This window comes from Terrapene carolina, unplaced genomic scaffold (assembly GCF_002925995.2).
Source record: "Terrapene carolina triunguis isolate 2854851 unplaced genomic scaffold, T_m_triunguis-2.0 Scaffold58, whole genome shotgun sequence".
In the NCBI taxonomy this organism is placed as follows: Eukaryota; Metazoa; Chordata; order Testudines; family Emydidae; genus Terrapene; species Terrapene triunguis.
Genome location: NW_020664409.1, coordinates 40,515,301 through 40,531,630, shown reverse-complemented (window position 1 = coordinate 40,531,630; position 16,330 = coordinate 40,515,301). Strand labels below are relative to the sequence as shown.

The 16,330-nt window shown below is 46.4% G+C and overlaps 1 long non-coding RNA gene across 1 annotated transcript in view; it reads right to left on the bottom strand.

Annotated features, from left to right (window-relative positions):
* LOC115271560 overlaps positions 1 to 16,208 on the bottom strand; it is a 23,771-nt gene extending 7,563 nt beyond the window's left edge. Inside the window, exons 1-2 of the long non-coding RNA XR_003900000.1 lie at positions 16,183 to 16,208; positions 673 to 753 (exon numbers count right to left, since the gene is read on the bottom strand). This is a non-coding gene — a long non-coding RNA (uncharacterized LOC115271560). The remainder of the gene's footprint in view (positions 1 to 672; positions 754 to 16,182) is intronic.
* Between the last annotated feature and the right edge of the window lie 122 nt (positions 16,209 to 16,330).

Here is a 16,330-nt window from a genome sequence, read left to right as displayed (position 1 = left end):
TTTTTTTTTTTTTTTTTGGCTGCTTGGGGGGGCCAAAACCCTGGAGCCGGCCCTGCTGGCAACACTACCCTAAGCGTTACTATAAAAGACTTGATTAATAATAATGAATAACTGCAAATGTAATTTAAAAGTGACAACTACAAATATTATAGCAAACATTTAGTAAGTAGTTATTTATATATACACAAACAATGCACTCAACATAAAACAATGAGGAGCAGTTACACAAAACCAAATTAAATGTTACAAGTGGCCAATCACTAGGGCCATAAAAATCAGACCAATCCCCACCCTCTTCCAATTATCTCCAGACCCATCTAAAAGAAGTATGCTGTCTTCTTGAACAGCCCATTTACTTCAAAAGGACTACTCCACTGCATAAGCATTTGCAGGATCAGGCAGCCCTTGATATCTTACTTTGAATTATATGGAGAATGGAGTCTTGTAAATGCCATATATGTCTTATCTGTAATTTTTACTAGTGTTTTCCTTTAAAGAGGAAATGTTTGGCCATAGGTTATGTTAGGTTTTTATTACTTGATTACTTCATTCATATTGTTTGCTTCTGAGCTCATTCATAGAGATTTTTCTGGGTTTGTATTTCTTGCTCTGCTTTAAAAACTCACCCATGGCCAAATATTACATCGTTAGTCAAAAAATTTTGAGTCTTACCCTTCAGCCCTTCCTCTCTTGTGTTACTGGTCTTCTCTGGACCCGCCGGAATCTGCATGTGTGTCAAGGCATCTGGGAGTTCTGGGGACAGAATCATTGCTCATTCAAAGAATGTGACAACTCTACCTTCAGTTGAATAATTCTAGGTTTTCCTTTCCCAGAGCGTGCTCCATTTCAAAAGGGAGAGGCAATCCTGGCTCAAGAGAGTGTGGGGACTTGAGTGAAATGGTAGGTATAGAGCTGGTTGGCAACTGGAATTTCCATTCTGTAGGAGAGTCCAACACTTTGAAAAACAACAACGTTTGTTGTGAAATGGAACGAAAAGCAGAAATTTCACAACTTCCCACAAAACAAAATGTTCAAAAAACCTTTTTTGATAAAAGTGTTTTGTTTCAGTGTGGACTTATTTTTAATTTTTGTAATTTTATTTGTTGTATGTTTTGTATTTCATATTATAATTTACAATGTAAAATAAATTTCTAAACAAAAGGTCATTTCAAAACATAAAATCAAAATGTTCCCTTCCAAAAAGCTTTGTTTCAATTTTTTTAAAACTAAATTTGATCAAAATTGGCATATTCCTGGGGAATATTTTGATTTTTGACAAATCATTTTCCGAAAGAAAAATGTTCTGTTAGAAAATTTCTGACCTGATCTAGGTAGGTGCATACTTTAAAACTTTAAAAAAAAATATTAGAGAAATACTTGGCCCTGATAGGTTTGGCTGCGCTGCAGCTGGCACATGACACAAGGATTGGGGGAAGAAGTGCTTATATGCCATATTTTTGCTTCTTCGATCTGGGAACCAGGACTTCCAGAGCTTGGTTTGATCCTCTAGCACAAGACAGAATTATTTGGACTGCTCCATTACTAGTGGTAATGGCCCCCCAAAGGTATTTATGCTGGCTGGAAGGGGATGGAGCCTGTAATGCTCTGGCCGTGCTCCTCTTCATTCACACCCCACTTCTCTCTCCCAGCTATGGACTGTATCCATATAGATGACCTACAGTAATAACAAGTATCCAGGAATGGTATATTAAGATAATTCACTTCCGGTGTAACTAGGATCAGAATTTAGCCCTATGAGCTTAACAAAACAAGTGGAAAATCAGGAGGGAAATATATTACAGAATTAAAAAATACTTTTTGTGTACAGGAAAAAGACTTGACAATAAATAGAGTAAGCAAAGTGTAATAGTTCTAATTAAACAAAGTTGTAACCTGCTTTATAGTGTCTTACCAGCTGTTTTACAATCTTTTGGATCACCTGGGAGGAGACATCCTCTGGCTGTCTACTGAGATAATTTGTGGAAACCCCACTGGCTAGCTCCCCCACCACCCTTTAGGAAGTAGTAGGGGTGAGAGGACTATTAATTCTCCAACCTTTTAAAAGGCTATTTGGACTGTTCCAGTTTCCCCCAAACGCTCCTGTCAAAAGTCAGAGTACTTTCTCCCAGTTACCTTCCAACTTCAGTGTCCAACCTTTAATGGCTCCTGGGGTCAGTCCCCAATAAAAAGGTGCATAGACTGTGTATCTGTTGTATTTAAGATGTCATTAAGCCATTCTACATGTTCCACAGCAACCAGCTGACACTCTCCTTGATCATCATGGATTTAAAGTGTTTTTATAGTTCTACAGAAGTGCGCATTATACAGGCACAGATGGGCATTTCAAGGGCTAGTAATTCAATTATGATTCAGAAATATTTGTATATTGGCAAAGTTAATTGGTTTCCTCTTTGGCAACAATTTTAAGATTCTTGCTCAGTATTACTGATTATTGTGAATTGTTTTTTTAAGGGAATGTTGGATCATGACATTGGTAGGAAAAAGCATATCTTGAATACTGTTTTTTGCTGGCACGGATATATTTATGGTAGTTTGGGGAGTTTAAATGTTACTTTTCCAGCAGCACTGCAAATTCGCATAATTAAAATCTGAGTGGCAAAAATGGTAAGTTTATACTGTAACTTTTCAAATCTGCTAGAATGCAATATAAACAAGTTTCCTAGTTTATCTTGTTTATTTGTTATTTTAATTTTTTTTGTTTGGCTTGTGGTACAGTATATGTATGCTGTCTATTATACCATTGCTATTGTAATGCTGTATTAAAGTTTAAGATGGCATTTCTGTTGCCTGTTTTCAGTCACTTATAATGTACTAAAATACCTTTTGCAATGAAATGTCTCACTTGTGAGCCAAGGAATGAATCCCTTAAAATGTTTAGTAAAATTCTGTTTGGACTTTTTTGAATTATTTGAATTTGGTTTAAAAAAAGTATGTCAGTGCAATGTTAAAACTGAGATTTTAATCATGCAGAAGACAGGAAATTCTAGATTAACTTTACTCCTCTGAGCAATATCTGGAGAGAAATAAAGAAATCAGATTCCATTTTTTCAAGACATTTTTAATATTAATAGCCTGAAAAATAATTATTGTAATGTTTTTTTTACCAGGTAATGTTTTGTTTGTGTGACTATAACCTAAGAAAATAATTCGTAGTGAGCTAGGGAGATCTACGTAGAATAACAGGAGTACTTGTGGCACCTTAGAGACTAACAAATTTATTAGAGCATAAGCTTTCGTGGGCTACAACCCACTTCTTCGGATGCATCCGAAAGCTTATGCTCTAATAAATTTGTTAGTCTCTAAGGTGCCACAAGTACTCCTGTTATTTTTGCGGATACAGACTAACACGGCTGCTACTCTGAAAGCTGTCATTACGTAGAATAGACTCTACTCTTATTCAGGGCCTCACAGAGGTTTTTGGATGCCTGGGGCAAAATCTGAAACTAAGGCCCGCCACCCTTCAAAACCAACCAACTAACCAACCGAAAACAAACAATCCGCTCCCTCAAACACCACGGGTGCAAAAACACTAAAGGGAGGACCTGAGGAGGATGAGGGCTTGGGGGAACAAGCCCACCTCAAATTCCCCCTGCAGCGGCAACTCCTGTCCTGCAGAGTTGGGCCCAGCTCTCTACTTTGGGTGTTGGACCTGGTGCACAGGCTTACAGCACCATATCTGAGTGGCACTGTCTGCGACCCTGTGCACCAGGTCGCAGCATCACTCAAATTAGACCCCGCAGCCATAATGAAGAGGTGGTAGGGCCAAGCCTGAATGGCGCTGCAACCAGCCCTACTTGCTTTGGTTGGCCTCTCAAATGGGGGCCTGGGGAAAACTGCCCCTTTGCCCCCACCTCTGGGCGGCCCTGTTCTTATGCTGTTGCTAAAGAGAAGTGCATCTGCTGTTTATTTTTCCAAAATAATAACAGCTAGAAACCTCCAATAATGTTAACCCTCTTTTTATATAAGAAAAGAAAACGATCAAATTTACTATTAAAATACATTTAAAAGTTGCTCTAACCAAGTATTCCAGCACATTGCCATTTAACTCCAAAAATATTACTAAAATATTAACTTAATAGCAAATATTTATACATTCAATATTTCAGGGGATTTAACAACATGGCTAGCATGGATAACAGAAGTATTGTTAGAATCTTTTATTTTTTCCATTGACTCTGGGAACAAAAACCTAGGTGCTGTAAGAGGTGGTGTAATCTGGTTTTAAATCAGAAATTTAATCCATATGGTTCTTATTAATTTCATGCAACTTGAGCAAATGATTACTTCTAAACTTTCCTCTATTGTCTGTCTGTACCAAATAGGGTTGCAGTGTGCATAACTGCTTTTAAGAGTGCTAGGCTGGAACTGATCATCACATCAGGATTTTACATGTCCATGCGCTCTCCTTCCTAGGTTTTCGTGTTCCTGCTGCAATATTGTTCTTAAAACTCACCCCTGCCATAATGGTTACAAAAAACTGCCACTTGATAATAGTTGGACAAGTTGGTTGGCTAAGATTTGTGCACATGGCTACTCTGCTAAAAACCCTATTATATTTTATCCTGTCCTCTCCCCCACCTGCCTGTTTGTGCCATCCACCTCTTATATCCTATCTTTTCATCCATAAACTCTTTGGTGCAAAGACTGCCATTTAGTATTTTTAAACTGACTCAGATTTTTTAAACAATAAGCTTCACACTGTGTGTATATTCAGGAATTAGAGCTGTTGGCAATCCGGATGCCAATAGTCAATAGCACCATCTACTGTAGAAACAGTAATTGGAATTCAAGAGCATCAGGGATAAAATCAATGGGAGTTTGCCATTGACTGCAGTGGAGCCAGGTGTTTAAAACAAAAACACAGCTATGGGATCTCCAGAGCTCCCTAGTTTCTGACTACAGCTGCATGTAGGTGACAAAATTTGTTTGCAAAATGGTCTTGTACTATATTACATAGAATTTGTTTAAGTGTGACCACTTTTCTTAGTCAAGACAACCCCTCTGTGATTGTGCACTTCCAGAAGCTTGAAATGAACCAAAGCTCAACTTTGGCTTTTAGGATCCCAGGCAATAGGGAGTCTATGGTGTAAATTTCCAAGCACCTGGTGTAACCACTAACATGTATATGTATAAATTGACTTCTGCTCATATATGAATAATTGCAAATGAACCTATTGGGTTCATTTGCAGATTCCAGTGTTTGCAAGTTTGATTAAGTTTATTTTATTTTCCTCTGCAATCAACATGTCCAACAGTAAGCGCAACATTTTGGAGCTGTGGAAGAACTTCTTCAAGGGCGTCAGGCCCCAGCACACTCCCCATTGCCTGGCTGCATGGGCTGGGAAAAGAATCACAACACTTCTAGGGTCAGAGTCAATTCCAGGAGCAAGGGTCTGGTGGGCGATTGCTGGGAGCAAAAGTGGCGTAAAGAGTGAGGTGCCTTAAGACACGATGATGTTAGTATCCTGCTTTTTACAATTTGAACTTTGGACATGATTTTCTGTCTGCTGGTTGGTTGTTTGCTTTGATCTCCCACAACCCTCTCCCTCATTCTCTGGGCTGCCAGCCTCACTATCTCTTCCTTCTGCTTCTTTCCTTCCTTCCATCTGTCCTCTCACTCTTATTTACTCTCTCAACCTTCCTCCCTCAATGTCCCACTTCCCCTTTCTTTTTTTCCTCCTCCTTCCTGCCATTTTTCTCACCCCATCTCTTTCCTAATAATAATAATAATAAATAACATAATTTAAATGATTCAGAGCCATTATTTTTTATAGCTGGGCTGTGGAACTATGTTAACTTATTACTATTACCCTTATCCTACCTTTTTATCCTTTCCTCCTACTATTTATCATACCCACTTGTAAACTGTAAGCTCTTCAAAGCAGAGATTGTTTCTTTGTACAATACAAATAATTAATAATAATAGCATGTGTCCTATCCAGTGCCCCTTTGCTCCTGTAAATAAAAGTGGTTTTATCTGAATCCTTTTTGACTGCACCATGTTAAGGGACAGTGAATCTGGGATACAACACCCTGAAGCAAATCTGTGCATTGAAGATTGGGCTATCTGACTTCCATTAGAAAGGCAGACAAGTGAATGCTTGAAACAAAAACTCCAGAGCATAATAAAGCCCTTGTCTCAGGGTATGTCTACACTACGACATTAGATCGAATTAATAGAAGCCGGTTTTATAGAAATCGGTTGTATACAGCCGATTGTGTGTGTCCCCACATAAAATGCTCTAAGTGCATAACGTCGGCGGACCACGTCCACAGTAACGAGGCTAGCGTCGACTTCCGGCGCATTGCACTATGGGTAGCTATCCCACAGTTCCCGCAGTCTCCGCCGCCCATTGGAATTATGGGTTGAGATTCCCAATGCCCGGATGATGCAAAACAGTGCCGCGGGGGGTTCTGGGTACATGTCGTCAGGTCCCTCCCCCTACGTCACAGCAACGGCAGACAATAGATTCGCGCCTTTTTACCTGGGTTACCTGTGCAGACAACATACCACGGCAAGCATGGAGCCCGCTCAGCTCAGCTCACCGTCACCATATGTCATCTAGGTGCCGGCAGAGTTGGGACTGCATTGCTACACAGCAGCAGCAGTAGCTAACTGCCTTTTGGCGGTAGACGGTGCAGCATGACTGGTAGCCTTCATTGGCGATCTGGGTGCGGGCAGCTGTGGGGCTGGCAGCCGTAGGGCTGCATTGCACCAGCCCCTTACCTTTTGGTAGAAGATGGTATATTACGACTGGTATCCGTCGTCGTCGTACTGCAGTGGCTGCCGATCATGGGCACCTGGGCAGACAATGATGGTTATCAGTCGTAGTATGCTATTTTCTGCCAAGTGCCCAGTATTGTCTGCTAAGCACCCAGAAGAGGCCGAGGGTGATCTGGGTGCTGGCAGACATGGGGCTGGCAGACGTGGGGCTAGATTGCTACACAGCAGCAACCCCTTGCCTTTTGGGCAGTAGATAGTATATTATGACTGGTATCCATCGTTGTCATACTGCAGTGGGTATCAGATGGTGCAATAGACCTGAAGGCTTACTGCCAAGCGCCCAGTATTTGCTGCCAAGCACCCAGAAAATGCCGAGGGCTATCAGTCATGCTGCACCGTCGTCTTAAGATGTAAAAAATAGATTTATTCTGTATTCATTTGCTTTCCCCCTCCCTCCTGCTAAACCCTGGCTTTTGAGTTCAATTTTTGGGGGGGGGGGCATTCTGTGTGATAGTTGTTTGTGTTTCTCCCTGATGCAAAGCCACCTTTCTTGATTTTAATTCCCTGTACCTGTACGCCATGTCGTCACTCGCCCCTCCCTCCCCTGGTCCGTCAGATACTACTTTCGCGCCTTTTTTCAGACCAGACGCCATAGCTAGCACTGGGATCATGGAGCCCGCTCAGATCACCGCGGCAATTATGAGCACTATGAACACCACGCGCATTGTCCTGGAGTATATGCAGAGCCAGGACATGCCAAAGCAAAACCGGAACCAGCCGAGGAGGTGGCGATTAGAGCGCGGCGACGAGAGTGAGGAGGAAATGGACATGGACCTAGACCTCTCACAAGGCACAGGCCCCAGCAATGTGGAAATCATGGTGTTCCTGGGGCAGGTTGATGCCGTGGAACACCGATTCTGGGCCTGGGAAACAAGCACAGACTGGTGGGACCGCATCGTGCTGCAGGTGTGGGACGATTCCCAGTGGCTGTGAAACTTTCGCATGCGTAAGGGCACTTTCATGGAACTTTGTGACTTGCTTTCCCCTGCCCTGAAGCGCCAGAATACCAGGATGAGAGCAGCCCTCACAGTTGAGAAGTGAGTGGCGATAGCCCTGTGGAAGCTTGCAACGCCAGACAGCTACCGGTCAGTCGGGAATCAATTTGGAGTGGGCAAATCTACTGTGGGGGCTGCTGTGATCCAAGTTGCCAGGGCAATGAGAGACCTGGTGATATCAAGGGTAGTGACTCTGGGAAACGTGCAGACCATAGTGGATGGCTTTGCTGCAATGGGATTCCCAAACTGTGGTGGGGCGATAGACAGAACCCAAATCCCTATCTTGGCACCGGAGCACCAAGCCACCGAGTACATAAACCGCAAGGGGTACTTTTCAATGCTGCTGCAAGCCCTGGTGGATCACAAGGGACGTTTCACCGACATCAACGTGGGCTGGCCGGGAAGGGTACATGATGCTCGCGTCTTCAGGCACTCTGCTCTGTTTAGAAAGCTGGAGGAAGGGACTTTCTTCCCGGACCAGAAAATAACCGTTGGGGATGTTGAAATGCCTATCGTGATCCTTGGGGACCCAGCCTACCCCTTAATGCCATGGCTCATGAAGCCGTACACAGGCAGCCTGGACAGGAGTCAGGACCTGTTCAACTACAGGCTGAGCAAGTGCCGAATGGTGGTGGAATGTGCATTTGGGCGTTTAAAAGCGCGCTGGCGCAGCTTACTGACTCGCTCAGACCTTAGCGAAAAGAATATCCCCATTGTTATTGCTGCTTGCTGTGCGCTCCACAATCTCTGTGAGAGTAAGGGGGAGACATTTATGGCTGGGTGGGAGGTAGAGGCAAATCGCCTGGCCGCTGATTACGCGCAGCCAGACACCAGGGCGGTTAGAGGAGCACAGCATGGCGCGGTGCACATCAGAGAAGCTTTGAAAACCAGTTTTGTGACTGGCCAGGCTACGGTTTGAAACTTCTGTTTGTTTCTCCTTGATGAAATCTCCGCCCCCCCGCCACCCGGTTAACTCTACTTCCCTGTAAACCAACAACCCCACCCTCCCCTACTACCCTCCCCCCTTCAAGCACCACTTGCAGAGGCAATAAAGTCATTGTTACTTCACATTCATGCATTCTTTATTACTTCATCACACAACTAGGGGGATAATTGCAAAGGTAGCCCGGGATGGGTGGGGGAGGAGGGAAGGAAAAGGACACACTGCAGTTTAAAACTTTAAAACTTTAACACTTATTGCTCGGGAAATCATCTGGGCTGGAGTGACTGTGTGGCCGGAGGCCCCCCCACCGTGTTCTTGGGCGTCTGGGTGAGGAGGCAATGGGACTTGGGGAGGAGGGCTGTTGGTTACACAGGGGCTGTAGCAGCGGTCTGTGCTCCTGCTGCCTTTCCTGCAGCTCAACCATACGCTGTAGCATATCAGTTTGATGCTCCAGCAGCTGGAGCATGGACTCTTGCTTTCTGTGTGCAAGCTGACGCCACCTCTCATCTTCAGCCCGCAACTTCCTCTGTTCCTCCCACGATTCAGCCCGCCACCTCTCCTCCTCAGCCCGCGATTCAGCCCGCCACCTCTCCTCTCGCTCATATTGGGCTTTTCGGTAATCAGTCATTGACTGCCTCCACGCATTCTGCTGGGCTCTGTCAGCGTGGGAGGCAGTCTGAAGTTCTGTAAACATTTCATCACGCGTCCTTCGCTTCCTTTTTCGAATATTCATGAGCCTCTGTGAAGGAGAATGATTTGCAGCTGGTGGATGAGAAGGGAGAGGTGGTTAAAAAAGATACATTTTAGAGAACAATGTGTACACTTTTTCACGTTACATTTTGCTGTTCACATTACACAGCAGATGTGCTTTCGTTACAAGGTCGCATTTTTCCTCTTATATTGAGGGCCTGCCTGTCTGGTGTGAGAGATCACTCACGCAGTGCCAGGTCACAGATTTCAGCTTGCAGGCAGCCATGGTAAGACACAGTCTTTTGGCTTTTTTAACCTTCTTAACATGTGGGGATGGTTTCAAAGAGTACTGCTATCATTAACCATACCAAGCACCCGTTGGGTTGGCCATTTAAAATGGGTTTGCAATGTAAAAGGAGGGGCTGCGGTTTCAGGGTTAACGTGCAGCACAAACCCAACTAATAACCCTCCCCCACACACCCAATTCTCTGGGATGATCACTTCACCCCTCCCCCCACCGCGTGGCTAACAGCGGGGAATATTTCTGTTCAGCAGACCAGGAAGGGGCACCTCTGAATGTCCCCTTAATAAAATTGCCCCATTTTAACCAGGTGACCGTGAATGATATCACTCTCCTGAGGATAACAAAGAGAGATAAGGAATGGATGTTGTCTGCATGCCAGCAAACACCGGGACCATACGCTGCCATGCTTTGTTATGCAATGATTCCAGACTACGTGCTACTGGCCTGGCGTGGTAAAGTGTCCTACCATGGCGGACGGGATAAGGCAGCCCTCCCCAGAAACCTTTTGCAAAGGCTTTGGGAGTACATGAAGGAGAGCTTTCTGGAGATGTCCCTGGAGGATTTCCGCTCCATCCCCATACACGTTAACAGACTTTTCCAGTAGCTGTACTGGCCGCGATTGCCAGGGCAAATTAATCATTAATCATTAAACACGCTTGCTTTTAAACCATGTGTGATATTTACAAAGGTACACTCACCAGAGGTCCCCTGTGTGCCCACAGGGTCTTGGGTGAGTTCGGGGGTTACTGGTTCCAGGTCCAGGGTGATAAACATATCCTGGCTGTTGGGGAAACTGGTTTCTCCGCTTCCTTGCTGCTGTGAGCTATTTACATTATCTTCAGGCTCATCTTCCTCGTCCCCAGAACCCGCTTCCCTGTGTGTTTCTCCAGTGAGGGACTCATAGCACACGGTTGGGGTAGTGGTGGCTGCACCCCCTAGAATGGCATGCACCTCTGCGTAGTAGCGGCATGTTTGCGCCTCTGCCCCGGACCTTCCGTTTGCCTCTCTGGCTTTGTGGTAGGCTTGCCTTAGCTCCTTAATTTTCACGCGGCACTGCTGTGCGTCCCTGTTATGGCCTCTGTCCTTCATGGCCCTGGAGACCTTTTCTAATATTTTGCCATTTCGTTTACTGCTTCGGAGTTCGGCCAGCACTGATTCATCTCCCCATATGGCGATCAGATCCCGAACCTCCCGTTCTGTCCATGCTGGAGCTCTTTTGCGATCCTGGGACTCCATCACGGCTACTTGTGCTGATGAGCGACCTGTGCTCTCCAGGCTCAGCAAACAGGAAATGAAATTCAAACGTTCGTGGGGCTTTTCCTGTCTACCTGGCCAGTGCATCTGAGTTGAGAGTGCTGTCCAGAGCGGTCACAATGAAGCACTGTGGGATAGCTCCCGGAGGCCAATAACGTCGAATTCCGTCCACACACACCCAATTCCTACCCCCTAAGGCCGATTTTATCGCTAATCCCCTCGTCGGAGGTGGTGTTAAGAAACCGGTTTAAAGGGCCCTTTAAGTCGAAAGAAAGGCCTTCGTCGTGTGAACGTGTCCAGGCTTAATTCGATTTAACGCGGCTAAAGTCGGCCTAAACTCGTAGTGTAGACCAGGCCTCATTCTAAGACAAGCCAGGAGACCACACCACAGAGGTGAAAATTTGGGTGTCTGGGATAAGATCAGGGCTTATATTGAAATAAGTATTCCAGAAAAATTGTTCCAGAATAACTATTTCAGTACATTTCCAAGTGTAGACAAGCCCTAAATCTTTGCAGGATCTGAGCCTTACAGCCTGATCCAAGCCCAGTAAAGTCAAAGAGTATTTTTCCATTGTCTTCAATGGCTTTGGTCCAGGTCCATCAGTCCTGCAAGATGCTGAGCACTCTAGCCCTATCATCTTGCAGGAGTGAGCTCTTAATACATAATGCAGTGATCTCATAGTTTTTCTTAATGTTCCAATTTACCTAAGAACTATAGTAGTCCTTCATCCAGAGGAGAAGGTGCAGAATTGAGTTGAGGCAGGAGGTGGAGTTGCAGTGAAACCTGGAGTGTGGGAAAAGGTTCAGAGAACATGGAGGGGGATTTTGTTGGGGAAGACAATTAGATACTCTGTACTTGAATTTGTTGGGGAAGACAATTAGATACTCTGTACTGGTAATTAATAAAGTTGAGTTGTATTTGATTTTTCTATTAAGACACACCTCATAAAAAATTAACATTCTCTTGGCTTTTTTCAAAATCTTATTTATGAGTAATGAAGAATAAATACTGCAAAAATAAGATTAGTCTAAAAAAGGTAAAAAATAAGCCTTGTGCAGAATGTGATGCATTGTTCTGTATTACAATAAAATTAAATTAATACTTCAATACATTAGATAATTATGTGGTATTCAATATATACCACCATGGATTGCTCGTGCAGAACCTGTAGTAAGCCTAACCAGGGCTCCTGGCGTTCCATAGATCTGTGGCCATAGAATTTGTTACACAATTCACTCACTGTGGAATCTCCAGTATCTGGGATTTCATTTTGTTTTTAAATTATGTTTCTAGCTCTTATGGTTAAAAAGGCTTGGCCTATACTAAAAACTATGCTATGTAGGTTAGGGGTGTGAAATAAACCACACCCCTGACTGATACAGCTATGACAACAAAACTCCCAGTGTAGGTGCAGCTGTGCCAACAGAGGAGTGCTTCTGTTGACATGGCTAACATTGTTTGGGGAGGTGAGGTTCCTGCATTGTCAGAAAAACTCCTTATATCAGTGTTTTTATCTGTGTCTATGCTAGGGGGCTATGGTGGCATAGGCTGTGTAGTGTAGACACAGCCATAGAAAACCCCCAAAACATGAATCAAATGTAAACCAATACAGTGTCCTCTACCTGTGTGTTCAGAGAGCTTGAAACAATAGTTCTGAGAGGTTATTCATTTCAATCAGGTTCCTGTGGATCCATGCTTCTATGGCTATAGAATATGGTAGTTTCTCAAGATTTAATGGAATTCAGCATTTCTGCCATGGAATTCACTATTTTGCTACAGTCAGGTGTCAGAAATTTTGTTTTCTATCTCCTTGCCCTGCTGGGTCCTGCTCACAGCTGCCTCTTGCTTGCAGCTATCCCCACAGTCACAGTGAGAGTAAACTGGATAAAGTGCATGTTCCCTGCACTATTCCATGGAGGTAGACAGCAAAAAGTTTGCCACCCAGAGATCGAGAACTGGAGTCCAGCTTCCAACCAGGTAGGGGAGAAGAAAGAAATGTAGGCTATGTACTGATAATGTACAAACCAGGTAGTCTGGAGAACAGCACAACTGTTGAGCCTTGGGGAATCAGGGAGATAAGTGCTGTAGCTGGCTACAAGAGCTGAGGCTCAAGAAGTGGAGTAGTGCTGCCTGGTGAGCAGAAAAATAATCCCATCCTCAAAAATAACCATGGTTGGAAACAATCACCAAAATATTGATGTCAATCAGTGTTTTCACCTATGAGCCACACCTGTGTGTTTTTGAGGGACTGTGGGTGAGGGAAGATGGAAACAAAGGAACACTGCTGTGGAAAGTAAGGTCGCTGCTGTGAAATTTAGGCATGGTCTCAGGGACGACAGAACGGGGGACACCAAGGGGCTATGGCCCCCCCACTTTTTACTCTCCGTAAGGGTGAGCAATGGGGGAAGGGGGAGCGGGGGACGAGGTCTTGGTGGGAGAGGCGGTGTGGGAACGGGGCCCTGGGGGGAGAGGCGGTTCAAGGGCGGAAGCTTGGGGAGAAGGGGCGGCACGAGGGCAGGCCCTCAGGAGAATGGGCAGTGCGGGGATAGGGCCTCGGAGGGAAGGGGCGGGGTAGTGGGGCCATGGTTTGGCCGCTGTTGGCCCCCTGACTTTTAGGGACCTTCTGCCACTCATGCCTGGTCTATATTTAAAACTTGGATTGAAATAGCTACAGAAGCCAGGGAAGTGAAAAATCCACACCCCTGAGCATTGTAGCTATGCCAACCTCTGGTGTAGCTGTAGCTAGGTTAACAGAAGAATGCTTCTGTCGGCCTAACTACCATCACTCAGTGAGGTGGAGTTCCTAAAGTGAAGGAAAAATCCCTTCTGTTGCTGTAGTCTGTGTTTACACAATGGGGTTACACTGGCATAGCTACAGCACCACAGCTATGCCGCTGTAGCGTCCATAGTGTAGACATGGCCTTTGGAAGCTGAGATTCTCATGTAATCATATGACTCCAGTAGTGGGGTTTATGAAAAACATGAAATATCATGTGACTTGCAATAAAATCATGAGAGTTGGCATCACTACCATGGAGTACCCCTCTCCCACAAAAGAGAAAACCTCCCCTGTGAGTCTTTGTTTCTGAAGCTCTTAATAAAGCCAGGTGAGTAACAGAAGTTTTGGTTCTCTGGCAATTCAGGTCAAACAGAAAACAATTTTTAATTATTCCCCCCCCCCCCCCCCTGCAAATTGAACAGTTTAAAAAAAATGTTTCCGGTTGACTGAAAAGTTTTGTTTCGACAAAACTGAAATGTTTTGTTTTGATGTTTACCATTTAAAAACATTTTTTGATTTTTTAAAAATAAAATTCAAGGAAATTTTGAAACAAAAAGTTGTTTTAAACCAAACTATCAAAATCTTTAGGTTTTGAGGTTTTTCTAACTGAAACCAGTTGACAAAATCAACACAAATTTGCAAAATGTTTTGATGTCGCCAAATGTACATTATTTGCCAAAAAAGCATCAGCTGAATAATTTCACTAAGCTCTCACAGTCAGCATTGTGGGTCACAGTGCTTAATTTTGCATTGTGCCTCTGGAGCCAATCATCTCTGTGATGTTCTGTTTGGTTCAGTGTGGTGTCCTCTTAAAGCTACACATTCTGTGGGATTTCCTGGTTTGCTCTCGGTGTGCTGTCCCGTGGGGGCCGGGTACTGTGTGACGCTTGGCGTAGCATGAATCACCTTGGGGCTGTATGCGTCTCGGGAATTATGTTCCTTGGCACAGGAACTGTACACAACTGGCTGTTTGCCTGAACCCTGGGAGCTGGGGTCAGTGTGTTTGGCTGGGCATGGAGTCAGTGCTAGGTTTACAATGGTGCCATGGAGCCGGGCTATGCTCAGAAGGGGCCTCGGCCTGCTCTGCTTGCACTGTGCCCTGAGACCCCTCGAGTCCACTGGCTCTCCTCCCCCTGCCTTCCGCCCACCACTTGCTCCTCTCAGCCTGCCTGCTGGCCAGCGGAGCGCTCTTCTCCACCCCTTGGCCACACCCACCGGCTTCTCTCTGTCTCCTGGACGGACCCCAGTACATCTTCAGCTCCAGGCAGTCTCTGCTTCCTATCACCTGTGGGGCCCCACCTGTCTCCGTGGAGCTGAGCCGCCTGGCATAGGTGCAGAAGCCTGGCCAGTCTTGGCCAGTTTGTTGGGGACGACAGTGTGAGGGGCTTGGCTGAGTCCCTCAGGCAAGTGGGTCCTGAGGGAGCCCGGCCAGGGCAGTACCTGGCCTGGATGATCGTGGCACTCCTGAGGGGCAGGAGCAATTCACCTCCCTGGGCCCAGCCCTGGCTGCACTGGCGGCGCAGCCCGGCAGACAGTCGCCTCGCGGAGGGCCAGTGAGTGTGGCCGGGAGTGGATCTCTGGAGGGCCTGAGTGGGGGTGCTGGGCTGTGAGGGTGGGAAAGATGTGTGTGTGTGCTGGGGCACTAGGGAATGGGGGTTCTGTGTGGGATGCTGGGCAATTGCTGTGGGGCTTTGGGCAGAGGTGGTGGTGTGCAGGGCGCTGTGCATTTGTGGCAGGCTCTGGGGTGGCCCTGGCCATAGGGAATCATGGGGGTGTTCTGGTGTTGGGGGGGGAGATGTGTGGCACAGCATGGGCCCACCCCTGAGGGGAAGGAGCATGCTGGCAGCACAGGGCTGGGCGGGCCATTGTCCATCTGGCAACTGCCAATTTGTAAATAGTGCCCTCGCACTGGGCTGGGTGGAGCGGGGCTGCCCCTTGCTATGGAGACCAATCTCCCCATGTCACGCTCCACTGCCCCCATGGGAGCCCACAAATCTGTTTGGCACCGGGCCTACAAAAGGTTAAGCCAGCCCTGCATGCAGTCCCCTGGGTGGTTGAGGGCTGTGCTTTTGGCTGAACATGATGCCCCCCAGCAGGTTGGGGTTTGCACATGTGGCTGGGCAGGTGCCCCCTGGCACGTTAGAAGCTGTGCATTTGGGTGGGCACTGTGCCCGCCCCGGCTGGTTGGGGCTGGACACGGTGCACCCGGGGCCGAGCGCTGTACAAGGAGGTAACGCGCCCTCCGGGGTCGGTGGGGGACGGGGAGCTCCCTGCCGGGGTGACAGAGGAGGGCGCGCACGAGCACTCAGCCGCGCTCGTGCTGGCACCCCGAGAACTAACGCGCGAGCGTCTGACTGTGACGCGCGGCCCCACAGCGGCGAGAAGTTTCGCTTTGCGCGCGGAGCCCTCACCGTTCCACTTCCGACCCCGGCCTTCCGCTCAACCGACGGCCCCGCCCCTACCTTCCACCTCATCACGTGAGCGGTCGCGGAGGCTGCCGGGATCGGGCTGTAGTCTCGGTTCAGGCTCAATATGGCGGCTCTGGGCGAGCGCTGAGGA